Source organism: Lissotriton helveticus, chromosome 9 (assembly GCF_964261635.1).
Source record: "Lissotriton helveticus chromosome 9, aLisHel1.1, whole genome shotgun sequence".
NCBI classification, from domain to species: domain Eukaryota; kingdom Metazoa; phylum Chordata; class Amphibia; order Caudata; family Salamandridae; genus Lissotriton; species Lissotriton helveticus.
In genome coordinates this window covers 325,232,469-325,245,652 of record NC_136070.1, presented here as the reverse complement: position 1 = coordinate 325,245,652, position 13,184 = coordinate 325,232,469, and the positions used below count along the sequence as shown (strand labels likewise).

At 44.3% G+C, this 13,184-nt stretch overlaps 1 protein-coding gene across 2 annotated transcripts in view; it reads left to right on the top strand.

Moving 5' to 3' along the window:
- The first annotated feature begins 4,816 nt into the window (after positions 1-4,816).
- The window catches only part of LOC144781267 (interferon-induced very large GTPase 1-like), a 132,659-nt gene continuing 124,291 nt past the window's right edge, over positions 4,817-13,184 (top strand). The window contains exons 1-4 of one of the 2 annotated variants that reach the window (XM_078660012.1): positions 4,863-4,893; positions 8,008-8,093; positions 9,360-9,417; positions 11,727-11,823. The gene's annotated coding sequence lies outside the window, so the exon portion shown is untranslated. Of the gene's footprint in view, positions 4,894-8,007; positions 8,094-9,359; positions 9,418-11,726; positions 11,824-13,184 lie in introns of both variants that reach the window. The other variant, XM_078660011.1, reaches the window with a different exon arrangement.

Genomic DNA, 13,184 nt, shown 5'->3' with positions numbered 1-13,184 from the left:
TTGCTGGACCCCTGGGTGGAGAGCCCCCCTCTCTCCTGGCTTTGCAACAATGCACATCCTGGGCGAGGTGATATGTTTCCTCCCCCAGGATGGACAGGGGGAAACTTCAAAGGCATACCGCCTCTGAGAGCTTCTCCAGACCATTTGCTGTACCCAGCAACCAGCCCCCGACCAGGCCTACCCCCACTCTGGCAGGAAGACTGGCGGGAAAAACTACGTCAGAAAGGGGGATGTGCCAACCTGTGCCAACTCCACCCCTCAGGTGGAGGAGGCGAGGTGAAGCACGACCCCGGACCCCGGCCATCTTGTAGATGGGGAGTCCTGCCCAATCCCAGCTAGGCTCCTGCCCCCCTCCCCCTCCCACAGGAGAGGAGCAGGCTAGGGGGTGTACTCACCCCAGGACAGGGACCCATTGGGCCCTGCCCTTGCCCTACCTGTAATGCCCCTAAATTTAGTATTTAGGGGCTCTCTGAACCTTCCTTCCTTAGATCCCGATACCAACAAGAAGAAAGAAGATCAAGAAGAAGAAGACCCGCCGCGCAGCTGCTAACAACTGGACAACAACAACTGACTTGGCCCCAGCCCTACCGGCCTGTTGATCCTGGAACCTGCTCCTGCCTATATCCCGGCGACCACCGCGGATAGCAACCTTGGGACACCCAGAAGACCTGCCTGCCTTGATCCTCTCGCAGATTGGGACTCCCATCAGCAGAGGCTCTGCTGCAACAACCCACCTGGTGCCCACCAGGAAGCTCCAGACCAGCCCACTCTGCACCAGCCGAGCCCGGGCTGGGCCAACCCGAACCAAGACCACGAGGACATCCCCCCGGCGACTGGGACGCGAAGTCCAGTGCCCAAAGACCCTCCTTGACGAACCAGCCGACGCCTGCAGCCTCAGAACCAGGGGCCACCCCAACCGCGACCAGCCGAGGGTAAGCTTTTCCGACCCCTAAAGACACTCCTGCACCCGGCGCCCTGCGGCCCCCTGTGCCTCCCTTTGGGGTACCTACCTGTGCTCCAAGATCCCAACTTACCTCTCGAAGTGCTGGTCACCCCTGGAGAGTCACCGTCCCCGAGCCTGCAGCCTTTGTTCCCTTGTCAAGATCCTCATTGGATAACATTGAGCGCCCGACGGCTAAAAAAGAACCCTGCACCCAACCGCTCAAGTGCCGCTGGCTATGACCCCTCTGTCCTAATCTACTTCCCCCCTTGCCCTGAGCAAGTGACCAGGAGCCCAGCTCCCACAGCCGCGTGGCCTGCTAGCCAGCCGCCTCCAACCGAAGGACCCCTGCCTCTCATTGACTAACATCGGGCCTAACTACGTCTGCACCCAGCCGCCCATGTGCTGCTGAGGGTGTACTAACTGTACCTAGATCCTGGGGGACCCCTGAGTCTGTGCCCAGAACCTTACCTTCACCAACCAAGTACTCACCTGAAGGCCGGTAATTCACTTACCTGCCATTGGATAACATTGACCCATTTTGACTCGAAAATTGTGAAGTTTTGAAAACTGAAAATATCCCTATAAAATCAGCCAAAGTCCGAATTCGAAAATACTCACCTGTGATCAGGAGAGAAGCCAGTACTGTACCTTTCAGCCCAGTACTGAACCGAAAACGTAATCCCTAGCGGGTTTACTGGTAACCTGTATTTTTCTCCATAGGAACCCATTGTCTGCTTTTCTATGAAATTTCTTCTCTAAGGGCCAGATGTAGGTAATTTTATTTTACCACTTCTTAAATACCGAATCATACTGATTCGGTATTTAAGAAGTGGTAAAATAGAGGGGGGGAGATGTAGGTATTTCAGAATCGGTAAATACCGAATCGTTAAGATTCGGTATTTACCGATTCTGTAAATACCAATTCGGTAATGCCCATTGATTCCTATGGGCATTGAAGCCCATAGGAATCAATGGGCATTACCGAATCGGTATTTACAGATTCGGTAAATACCGATTTCAGCAAGGGTGCAGGGGGTGTCACTTTGACACCCTCTAGCACCCCAAATACAGGCACGTGTGCCATGTGGGGCACACAGACATGCTCTAAGGGCACATCTGTGTGTCACATGGCACAGGTGTGCATGCACAGATGTGCATGCACACCTGAATTCGGTATTTTACCACCCAATTGGATTGGGTGGTAAAATACCGAATTCTGAAGGCCTGTAGCACTGTAAACAGTGCTACCTACATCTGGGTTTTACCGAATCGGTAAAGTTACCGATTCGGTATTTTACCGATTCGGTAAATTTACCGAATCTGTAAAATATTGGCCACTACATCTCGAAAACCAATTACCGGTCGGTAACGGCCGAAATCGGCCGTTACCGACCGGTAATTGGCAACCTACATCTGGCCCTTAGTGTCTACTTTTGAAAACTGCAAATATTCTTTAAAAATCATACGAAATACTGAAACGCAATTACCTACCTGTTTTAAATTAAGCCCCCAGTGCTGGCCCTAGGAGACTACTGCTGGGTTACAAAAGTAACGCGATCGTACTTTACCTGCAACCTGAATTTCCTCCCATTGAATAACATTGTCAGATTTACCTTGAAAAGTTTCTAAGTGTGAACTTCTAAAACAGCTTTATATTCCTGAAAATTCTGCACAGTAACTTACACGTTTTTGCTAATCTGGTTTCAGCTTAGACCCCAGGACTGAATCTTAGATCTAGTTCTGGGACTACCAAAGTAATCCGTAAAGTAATCAACTGTACTTATCTATGAAAACCCATTGAGCTCAATACTAGAGTGTGGTTCAGAACTGTGTTGTTTACTGCTTATACTGTAACTATTGTGTGCACAACCTTTATTGCTTCCTTGCCAAGTAATTACATGAGAATGCTCACCTCGAGAAAAGTATATTTTTATAACTGTTAGTTCTAAAAATAAAACAACTATATCTTTGGATATACAAACAATTGGCCTGGAGTTCAGTCCTTTAGTGTGTGAAACCTTTTGCTCACTGAGTGTGTACATCAAATGCTTTACACTGTCCTCTGGTACTGCCTTACTGCTCGACCAAGCTACCACTTTGGAGAGTAAGGTCAGTTCTGACTTTAACCTCTGTTATACCTCTGGGGTTGGTGGACTCTATACACGCTGTACTTACTTCTAGTCCAGTATATATAGAGCCACTTTCTCACATTGGTGGGATACAAACTTGCATTTGTTGTGCTACTTGGTTACCAACGCGATCACACGACAGAACTCATAAATTGCCTTTAGAATTCTGAAATTGGTCTTTTCCAGAAATACTAAAAATCTGATAGGGCCCTGCTTAAGTCCCATTAGAATTTTGTGAAAGTAAATGTCACTACAAGCTAGGGTAGAGGGTTAGGAACTATCAGGTTAGAATGTCTCGACAGAACCCAGCTGTTAGTTAGGATAATACAAACATGGTGGAGGAACTCGACCTCACACCCTACTTGCTCCTGGACTTCAAGGAATTGAAGGCCCTATGCAAGTAAAGAACATAACTGTAGGTCTGCATCCAACCAAACAAAAGCTCCAAGAGCTCCTGGCTGAGTATACAAAAGGCCACCCCTCTGAGCAGAGTGACACCCAGCCAGAGAAAGAAGGAGTGGATGAGGAGGATGACACTGATATTCCCCCCATCATCCCTTGTGAGTCGCAAATTGCAAGTCGCAAATTGGTGGGTTGTACCTCTGGCCCATAGTGCCTTGATCATGTGTGTATGAAGGATGTGGTGCATTCAATAGTGGTGATATAAAAACATATTAGAAATTGCTAATCAGACAGTGGCAGCTTGATCCTTTTATTAAACTTTTGCATCAGGTTTCTCAACCCTTTCCACACCTGCGCTTTTTCACCTTTGACCAGGAGCTGCTCCTGCCTGTAGCTCTGCATTTTTCTTTGCCAACTGCTTGAAGATGTGATATCTATCATAGGCTATAAAAGAAAGAGATGGCTGTGGCACAATACACCTATGGTGTAAGGGAACATATGTGTTCTGCTTCCTGTGCCCCATGGCTCAACCTGCGCCCCAGTATTTCTTGTGCCCCACCTGGCACCCATCATGTTGGAGGATGGATAACATTTACATTTTGCGCCCCCCCAAAAAATCTGAGGCCGCCCATGCATGCCTTTGCACGTATATCCTATAGGTGGGTATTAGCAGTCAGTAGCTGAAACAGCAATGTGGGTAAGGAATGTACTGAACTTAAAATATTATATAGAGTGTGGAACTCCTGAATGCTTTTATTCTCTTCAATGTTAATGCTGTTATATGATTGTCTAGCACATCCTGGGTGTGAGTTATTCTGAATTGATGCTTAAGTGCCTGTTTTTTTCTGAGCTTTGACTTCTTATTAACCTCTGCAGACCTTTCATATTGCATCCTTTTTCTCCACTGATTGTCTGTGTGATCTTGGGCAACTCTCTACCCAATATTCATTAAAGTTAGTCTTTGCCTTTGTCGCTGAATGGGGTATAATGACAACTGACAGAGATTCAGTTCGTAGATATCACAAGTTAGATAGACACTGAATGGGCTCCTAGAGTTTCTTTTGTAAGGGGCTAAACATTTGATATATAAATAGTAATAAAATAAAATGCACTCCGTTGACTTTTTTAAATATGTCCAATTGTTATATGAATCCAACAAACGAATAAGATAGCATGAAGAGGATTCCGTCAATGAGGCCTGGTACATGCTACCTTTATCTTCAACAAGTCAGGAACAGAAATTATCCTGTGTGAATATTTGGAAAGTTCTCCAGTGCGGCATTTCCTGTAAATCGCGTGCTCACTTAGCACAGTAAGAATGAAAGTGAAACTGTTTTAAAGGCGACTGCCTGCAGCGGTATAAATACTGTAGGGCGTTTCCCGAAGCCGTTAGACAAGTTCCGTGGGAGTGCGGTGGAGGTATGTGTCTTTTATTTGTCTTCACACTCGTTTTATGCTTGACTTGTTTTGATTCATTTATTTGCGAAAAATTGTAAACTTCTTTTTTTGTTTACTGTAAGATAATTGCCATGTTTCAGGCAGCAAAGATTATTGTTTCGATATATAATGTGTGCGTCATACTGAAACTAAAGTTTAGATAATCAATGCACTGTTTCGTTAATGTGAAATCTGGTCCACTACGTCATGTTTTAGTCATTTCTGGCGAGCTCGTACTGCTGCTGAAAGGGAGTTTAGACGTACTGTGATTCCAGCCGGGGTCACTGGGCACATTGAGCAACAGGGGTCACTGCAGATAAGCTTTCTGCAAGATGCAGAAATGGAAACCAGAGGCGCAATTGTTATTTATTTAATGCGATTTTATATAGCGCGAACTTTACCCGAAGGTGTCAGAGCGCTTTACATAAGAACTAATGAAACTTGAGGACCCGCCCCCCCTGCAGAGTACATGGAACGCCCCCTTTCCCCCACCCTCCAGAGGCTCTCAGACCAGAGTATTGTCCCCCCCCTCCCCCAAGACACCGAGGGGGCTGCGAGGCCCTATGTTTCGCCACTGTGCAAGACGTACACTGGCGGTGTGCAAATACTTTCGTATCCCATCCAGTCTGTGTTTCCCCTGCCCTTCAGCTGTCGTCTTCGAGGTACTCCCCCACTAATGTCTTGGTGCACCTCATGGCTGGCTCTTTCCCTCCCAGTCCCTGCCCCTCACTGACATGCGTTTCTAGCGCAATGAACAAACAATAGCAGCAGCATGCTGCTTTTAGAGTGCTTCTCTTCACTTTGGGACAGACATTGGAAATGCCACAAAAGGCAATAATGATAAAATAAATAAATAAGCATTGGCAAAGCCAATAGCTCTTGCTTACTCAATGGCTTTGTCAGTTGTTCAGCCATGTTTTACAACTGCACAAATGCTCCTAAATATCGCTGAAAGTAAAACAATAAGATACAAAAAATAACACTGACGTTGCCAGCAGGTACCATCATAGCGCTTCTGTTTCTTTCATGGCTGCAAGGAGGGAGGATGAGTGGGAATCAACACAAAAGGAGGAGAGTGTGTGTGGTGGGTGGAGGGGTGAGACAGCACAAACAAAGGGAACAATTAGATCTGATGCCTCCAGCAACTGTGTTTTTCACAATTTTCACCCCGAGTGGGCTGGGTATGCTCAGACGTGAGTCACAGGCTCTCCACACCACTGGAGTCAAGCTATCCAGGCTGAAGAAGGCTGATAGCCAGAAACAGGTCCTTGGATGCTTGATTCCGGTCTGGGAAAGACATGGCTTGGTAGTTCGGACTGGACTGTTCCCATGAGGCACAGGGTCAGAGCTGATTTGCATATAGCCAGTGTCTAACCCAGGGTGGTGTGGAGTGCAAAAAAACGATGGATTTAGGCCCAGATCCTTGTACTGGGGTGAATGTATGACATTGTTCTACATTCTGTCCATCAACTGTGTTTTTTGCAATTTTCACCCCGAGTGGGCTGGGTATGCTCAGACGTGAGTCCCAGGCTCTCCACACCACTGGAGTCAAGCTATCCAGGCTGATGAAGGCTGATAGCCAGAAACCGGTCCTTGGATGCGTGATTCCGGTCTGGGAAAGACATGGCTTGGTAGTTCGGACTGGACTGTTCCCATGAGGTACAGGGTCAGAGCTGATTTGCATATAGCCAGTGTCTAACCCAGGGTGATGTGGAGTGCAAAAAAACGATGGATGTAGGCCCAGATCCTTGTACTGGGGTGAATGTATGACATTGTTCTACATTCTGTCCATCAACTGTGTTTTTTCCAGCTTTGGCACAGCACTTTTTTGATATTTGGGGGTGAGATGACAGGTGGGGGAGGGACAACACAGACAATGAAGGGAGGACAGGTAGGGGCAAAAAAAGTGAAATATGGCCAGCGAACAAAGCAACTGTCCATGTATGGCCACCAGAATAACTCTCTGACTTTTTAAATAGTATTTGGTTGAGCCACGTGACCCTAATGAGCTATCGAAGCCAGTTTGTTTCTTATGCCTTCAGGTGGAACACAACATCCCCCCTTAAAAATCACACCATTAAAAAAAAAAATCAGCTCCAACCTTCCAAAATACTTGAAGCTCTTTGATTAAGCGTCTTTCCATTTGCCCCCCATTCAAAATGCACTGTTTAAGCTTTCTCAAATAGTCATCGCTAAAAACAGCAGTCAACCATTATTCTTTTGACCATACATGTCCTACCAAAAGCACTACATCCTCCAAGGTTGCAACCATACATTCTTCTTGTGGCTGCGTACCGTAGGACGATCGAACTTCTCCTTATAGTCGAGACAAGCAGTCAGCTCTCACATTTTGTGCTCCTGGTATATACATAACAGTAAAATTGTACTCATAGAATTTGTCAAGCAACCTCCCTAATCTAGATGAGGCTTTACCAATTCCATGTTTTGAGAGTAAAGTTATCAAAGGTTTATGGTCAGTTGTAAGATGGAAAGGCTTGCCCGAGAAAATATTTAAAAATGTTCTATTGACCAAGTGAACCCTAGTAGGGATCTTGCTTTGTTGTAGAATATCTAGATTCAGCCACTGTTAATGGTGTGGATGCAAAGGCAATGGTGCATTCAACACCATGCTTAATTTGGCTAAATAGGGCACCAAGATCAGTAGCACTAGCATCCATTGTAACCACATTCATAGCATTGTGAGCAAATGAGGACAGTGATCTAAATTGAATTATTGTCTCTTTCAAACTATTGAATGCCGATTATGCTCTTCAGATCACTCAAATGTGATTCCTTTTTCAAGTAAAGATGTCAGAGGAAGCACAATATCAGCAAACATCTTTACGAACCTAGAATAATATTCGCATAAACCCAAGAATGATTTGAATTGATCTTTACGATTAGGAGTCTGCGTATTCCGAATTGACTCCAGCAGATCTCTCTTGGGATAAATGCCTCTTTTTCCAATTGTGTGCCCCGAAATACTCTACTTCCTGAGCGAAAATTAGCTTTTTTCAAGATGAATAATCATTTGCCTTACCCAAAAAATAGTCAAGACTTTGTTCAATATGTTGAAATGTTTATCTGTTGTTTCAGAATACACCAAAATGTCATCCTGGAGCGCAACCACCCCATCGATATACCCGAAAAGACAAAACATCAATTTCTGGAATACCGATGAGGTGAACACGAGTCCGACCGGCATTCTTATGCATCTAAATGCCCCTTCAGGAGTTATGAATGTTGAAATATGTCTCACCTCAGGTGTTAGCTCAACCTGATAATAAGCCGCCTTCAGGTCAATTGTGGAAAAATATCTTTCCCCATACAATTTTGCTTAGGCAAAGGATGGCAATCCACCAAAATTTGATTGATAACTTACCTCACATCAACACACATCCTGATTTCCGGGGTGGGGGGGGGGGAGGTGTCAGCGATAAAAAGAGCGGTGGATCGCAGGTGTCTGGTCCGTTGGTGGAAGGTCATGCATTTGTTGAATGCATGGATCAGCATCGCGAATTGGCTGCGTTGACTTGATTCTTCATGAAGAGCTTGCTGTCATGTATGATGCCGAGGTTGGGTGCTAGGTCTGTTTGGGTGGGGGGGGGGGTGTTGAGCATGGTGGGCCCTGGGCGTTGTTCCATGGTGAGGTGTTGTTCATGTAGAAGAGATCGTCCGTCTTGTCTGTTTAGCTTGAGACAGTTTTCATTCATTCATACTGCAACATTCATCATGTATCTGTGGAAGTTTGCTCTGGTGGTGGAGGGGCCTTCTGACCGGTGTTCTCAAGCAGGTCTTTCATATTTGTTTACTTTAGATGACATTTGTACTGTGATGCCCTGGGTGCACGCACTTCTTCTGTGCCTCCCATTGGTTTTAGTGGTCATTGTCTCACCTTAGCACTTACGTCCGGGCTAGTAGGAAGTGTACCAGACAACCTGCTTTTTGGCCGTTCTCTCTTTGATGCCAGAAAACCAGCCATAACTAGGGAGAATGCAATGGATGTTGTGTGCCATGGGACCCTTTCATGCAACAAGGTTTAGTTACACTACAATCCACCAACTGATTCAGTGGCACAGGTGCACTATTTTCTCCTTCTCATACCTGTGCTGCTTGATCATCAGTTACAAAAAAAGCTCACTCATTGAGATATGCATACCCAACATAGTCATAGAGAGAGTGGGTACCAGAATGGGAGCACATGAACAGAGCATCACAGAGGAAACTACTGTAATGAGGTAGGGGATAGGGTATTATAATAGTTAAGTATGCATGTCTGTGGTATTTTGGTATTTCTAGAGTGTGAACCTAGTCAAAATGCAGCAGAGGGCTCAGTAGGACAGATATAATTGGATGGATGGATGGGTACTAGTATTAAGACAGAGGTTGTGCATGATGAGTACATCAGCAAACCAGTTGATTGTTCCCTCTTCTTTCTTTCCCTCTAGTGATCCTGTCCTCACCGCCCATCCTCTGCAGCCTTCTCTTTGCAAATTACTACGTACTGTAAGTCCTAACCTGACTGTATTAATCTCTGTTGTATTTCTGCGAATTGACAGACCTCATTCCTCAAATCACCTCTCATTCATAGAAATAATATCCTTACAACCTAACAGTACCAAATCTGCTGTAGCTTATCTACTAATCCCACCAGTCATGTGCAAGAACTCAAGTACCCCCCACTAATGACCAGACCTAACTCTTATTTAATTTACAAGAAATAAAGTTGAGTAAATGCATGGAATGATTTCCTTGAGAGGACAAGACTAATCCCAATAACCAACAATAACTAATACCTACTGGGCTAACTAGTGAACTTGGGTCCTAGAGTAGAATGCTACTCGCCATAATGTGCTTTAGTGTCTTCTCAGTAGTAGTATATAAATGCAATAATAATACAATACGATATGACATTTTCCAATTCTTAATTATGTTTCTCTGGATGTGTTTCACAAAGGCTTCTTTCAGGTTTATATTTCGTCTCATATTTTTTACTTTTATCATTTCTCTCAACTTTTGTGACACTCCTATTCCCTCCCACTCTCCATTTTAGCCTAATCTAGGCTAAACCAAAACACTGCCTTATATCCCTTTGTATTAAACTGTCATTGCTATGCATAAATAGTCGCATTACATTGTAGGCGTTATATTGTACAAATTGGACGAATCCGTTTGTAGCCCACAGGCAGGGCTGGCTCAGTCTTTCATCAATCTGAGTCGAAATGTGTGAAAACACATATATAATAGTCAAGCTTATGCTTTCTTTAATAGATTACATGGTACTTTAATGAGGGAATATTGCTAAATGCAAACCCTTATAGAAAGGCCAGCGACACGTTTGAGCAAAGCCTGTATTGTCATCTTCCTTATAATTTAACCTGTGTGCACAGGGACTGATCCGTAACTCTGTAATGAAATGAACCTACCTCTGGGTGCAAGAAAGGATTTATCAACCAATATAGATGAGCCATCCAATGTCGACTTTTTAAACATGATAAATAAGTTGCTTAGCCTGTTTATGAATTTTAAGCCACGTAGGGAAGTCTAATGGCTACCCCTTTATGGACCACTTTTCTGCAGCAGCGTTACCCCTGAAGAGCTAGAGGAAAGTTCAAAGTGTTGAGGGTTCTTTGGAAGCGCCAGATCTAATCTCTCCGAGCACTCTCACTATACATGAAATTAAATTATATCAGTATGTTTTATAATGCATCTCAATTGGCCTTTGTCACTCTCCCAATATCTTAGATCACAAAGTCAAAAATTTCCAGTTCAAAGGTCATCCGTTTTTATTTTCGTATCAAAGTTTATCCGTTTTTATTTTCGTATTCTTCCAAATAGCATGAATACTCGATACAGCAGCCACAGCAGCCAACACGTGTTTCGTCGTGTAGTTATAAAACACTTTAGACTTCCTCAGGGCTTAAGTTGCATATCCTTTACCTCTATGTCTCCGATCCCGAGATAGAGTAAATATTATCCACTTCGTTATTCTCTTGTTCCGTGTGTATGTCTCCACTTGCAAATTACCTTAACACTCGCGCTCCCGTTTAGTTTACGACCAGATCCTTTATCCACAAATCGCTGTTTCTGTATCAAGGTTAGTGTGTATCTTCACTAGTCCGTTAGGTTCTTTGAAAGCGCCATTCCCATGCTTTTTTCATGCTATAAAAACAGTTCCCATACTTTATGTTAAAAAAAGCACTGTTCCTGAACGGTTAATGCCCAGTTTGAGGTGCCTCTGGCTGAAAAAGAAGGAGTGATCAGCTGTTTGTGAAGTGAGAGGTAAGACAGGTAACTAAAAAGGAAACAAGACCTCTCACCAGGGTGCTTGCTATGTGAAAGAAATGTAAAAGTCTGCAACTAACTTTAAAGGCTGCTTTGGAGCCAGTATATGTTTTGATTGATGGGGACATTTGCAGCTTATCATAGTTATGGAGATGAATTCTATTTGGGAGTTATTATAAGGCTGAGTGTGGAGTACATCCTCACAATCAGGTTGCATTTTCCTTCAAATATATAGTTTGAAACCACTTTTTTATCTTAAACTCTGAATTTTTGCCAGTGCGTGGCAAATTGTTGTATTTTTCATTTGCCTTCCATCCTTTCCAGTTGGCTGTTTGTCCTGTGTGCCTATTCTTCTGCTTGCATGACACTGATAACGTTGACTTAATAAAACTGAAGAGAACTGAAGTATAACTAACACTTCTTATATACTGTGTGTAAATTAAAGCTTGCACTGCCTTATTCTTTTTACTAAAAGTTAGAGATGAATGGTTGTCTCGTCATTGATGAACTGATACCTACCTGTTCTGCAGGTAAATGGCAGAATCAACTGTGTTATCAGCGCTTCACCATTAATAAGCAAATTAAGGACAAGCCAGACTTCAAAGTGTTTTCTGAGACATATGTGAGGTGAGTGAAATGTATAATTTTATTGTGCATGGATACAAGGAAAGAGCTTCAAAGGTCACAGTAAAAAGGCTGTTAAAAAGTACAATATTAACAACATTTTGGGTGGAAAATGTCTTGGGTATATTACAAGTGAGTGAATTCATTCATTCCTAGCATCGACTAACCCTTCCATCAGAAATTCTCATACTTAAAGAGATGTGAGCTAGTCCTGCCGTCTATGACGGAGTGAGTCAGCACACCGACATGTGTGAACATGAAAGTAAAGCATGCAGCAAAACATTACAAAGCCAAATTAATTTTTGAAACTGCAGTAGACTTCCAGTCATACACCAAGTTCTTGTGCAGGCTTTGTTTGAGACAGCCTTTTCACTGTAGAGAATTGAATTATCTTACACAGACATTTCCATTTGGGGAATACAACTGAATACAAGGGCTCTGATTATGATGTCCGTCAGAGTTGCCTCCGACTTACATCATCGCAGTAAACGGGCCAAAGCACAAGCTCCCATGGAGAAATGGGAGATTCTGTTAATCCCTGCACCACATGGCAGGCACCTCAGCCCTCAACCAGAATGGGGCGCCCAAAGTCGCTTTCCAGCAGACTTTTCATGTCGGACAGCCCGACATGGAAAGCCTGTCGGAAACCAGCATCGTAATCCCGACGGTGGAAACGCTGTCCTCAGGGATTATGGTGGGGCCTCTGACTGGCTGACAGGCGGAATCCAGCCGGAATGACCAGCCGGTTTCACTTTCGACCGCCGTCATTGTAATGCGGTGGTCGAAAGTGAAACTTATGATGTGAGTCGGAAAGCCTCCGACTTGCAGTAGGAGGCTTTCCAACTCACTTCTTAATCAGGCCCTATGTGTAAGAGACTCCTGCCACTAATGGAAGTTCATGAGGCTGCCCTCATCAGAAGGCATCTATTAAGTTTCCAATTGAAGCATGTAAGCTGCCTAGCATTGGACCATGTAAGGTCAAGGAGGGCAGTATCATCCTTTCCCATATTTTCAGGCTTTGTGCTTTTCGTTCCTGACGCTTGACTAAATTCTGCTTATGCTGTGTCATGTGTCAGTCAGGGCCTAGTGGGACTCAGCGGTGGTGGTTGAGATGGTTTGCCAGTAGTATCCTAGGGTCAATCCTACTGTGACTCTGCACCAAATACAATCCATTCTGCACTAGGCTCTCCTTTTTATCATTATTCTTAATTGATTTTAATTGACAACACAGTGAATACAGTGAAAATATCAGGCCAAATCGCCAATTACTGTGCACGTCACCAGTGGCGTAGCTTGGGTGGGTCCACATGGGCAGTTGCCCTGGGCCCAAAATTCTTAGGTGCACAACATTTTAAAAGAAAGTA